This window comes from Microtus ochrogaster, linkage group LG1 (genome assembly GCF_000317375.1).
Source record: "Microtus ochrogaster isolate Prairie Vole_2 linkage group LG1, MicOch1.0, whole genome shotgun sequence".
Taxonomy (NCBI): Eukaryota; Metazoa; Chordata; class Mammalia; order Rodentia; family Cricetidae; genus Microtus; species Microtus ochrogaster.
In genome coordinates, this window is record NC_022027.1 from 6,695,497 (window position 1) to 6,697,374 (window position 1,878).

A 1,878-nucleotide genomic window follows, 5' to 3' on the forward strand; every position below is an offset into this window, starting at 1 on the left:
TTTGAGACCAGTCTGGTGTAAAAAGTAAGTTCCAGGACACCCAGCATTATAAAGAGAAACCCTGACTCACAAAAAGGAGGAATAGTCCATTTCATTTTCAGCTATAACTTAGACCCGCTGTTTCTCAGCCCACGCAGGGTGAAGCAGAGAACAAGGGTTCAATTCCCAGCACCCACATGGCAGTTCACAACTGTCGGAAACTCCAGTTCCAGGGGACCTGACGCTCATGGTAAAACACCAATGTGCATAATAAGAATTAAAAAAGCTCCAAACAAATACCAAGTGTGGGTAACTTTAGGTTTTTGTTTGTTTGTTTGTTTGTTTTGTTTTGTTTTTCGAGACAGAGTTTCTCTGTGGCTTTGGAGTCTGTCCTGGAACTAGCTCTGTAGACCAGGCTGATCTCGAACTCACAGAGATCCGCCTGCCTCTGCCTCCCGAGTGCTGGGATTAAAGCCACCACCACCCCGCTAACTTCAGTTTTTTTTAAGTCTGCCAGTTTTAACACTATTATATGCACAGTTGAGACTGCAGAAGTAAATCCCAATAATTTGAGGTGAAAGAAACATTATCTAAATTCTATATCACCTTTTGATAGGTTACCTGGACAAATACAAGTTAAAAGCAAAAGGTAAGAGAGATATTAGGGCTTCTTCTTCTTCTGGAAAACACAAATGGCGGATGACGCCAATGCAGCGGGAGGGCCCGGAGGACCGGGGGCCCAGGATTAGGAGGCCATGGCGGCTTCCTCGGAGGATTCGGCAGCAGTCTGAGGGGCCGCTGCAGTGGTCGAGGCCGTGGCTGTGGCCGAGGCTGAGGCCGCGGGGCTCGTGGAGGTAAAGCTGAAGACAAGGAGTGGATTCCCGTCAACAAGCTGGGCCACCTGGTTAAGGACATGAAAATCAAGTCCCTAGAGGAGATTTACCTGTTCTCCCTGCCCATTAAGGAGTCCGAGATTATTGACTTTTTCCTGGGAGCTTCCCTAAAGGATGAGGTTCTGAAGATCATGCCCGTGCAGAAGCAGACTAGGGCAGGCCAGCGGATCAGGTTCAAGGCTTTCGTCGCTATTGAGGACTACAATAGTCACGTAGGTCTCAGTGTCAAGTGCTCCAAGGAGGTAGCCACTGCCATCCGAGGGGCCATCATCTTGGCCAAGCTTTCCATTGTTCCTGTGCAAAGAGGCTGCTGGGGGAACAAGATTGGCAAGCCCCACACTGATCCTTACAAAGTGACAGGCCGCTGTGGTTCTGTGCTGGTGCGCCTCATCCCTGCCCCCAGAGACAATGGCATAGTCTCCGCTCTTGTGCCCGAGAAGCTACTGATGATGGCTGGTATTGATGACTGCTACACATCAGCCAGGGGGCTGCACTGCCACCCTGGGCAACTTTGCCAAGGCCACCTTTGATGCTATCTCTAAGACCTACAGCTACCAGACCCCCACCTCTGGAAAGAGAATGTGTTCACCAAGTCTCCTTATCAGTAATTCACTGACCATCTTGTGAAAACCCACACCAGAGTCTCTGTTCAGAGGACCCAGGCTCCAGCTGTGGCCACCACATAAGGGTTTGTATAAAAATACAAGGAAAATAAAAGTGAATTAAGTCTGTTTAAAAAAAAAAGAAAGATATTAAGGTTGGTTTCATATGGGAGTGAAGATTTACATTTTTATGTGTATAAATCTACATTTTGGAAGGGAAAAAGAGAAATAATTTTTATTTTATTATTTCTTCTTTTTTTAAAAAATGACCACAATAACTCAGACATCTAGAGACCCTTCACCAACACAAATCAAAGAAGGGAAACACACAAACTCTACGACTAAAAAAGTGACCGGAGTTAACAACCACTGGTCATTAATATCACTTAATGTCAATGGACTCA

The 1,878-nt window shown here is 46.3% G+C and overlaps 1 pseudogene; it reads left to right on the plus strand.

Moving 5' to 3' along the window:
- The first annotated feature begins 671 nt into the window (after positions 1–671).
- On the plus strand, positions 672–1,558 carry LOC101982988 (annotated as a pseudogene).
- Positions 1,559–1,878: the final 320 nt, after the last annotated feature.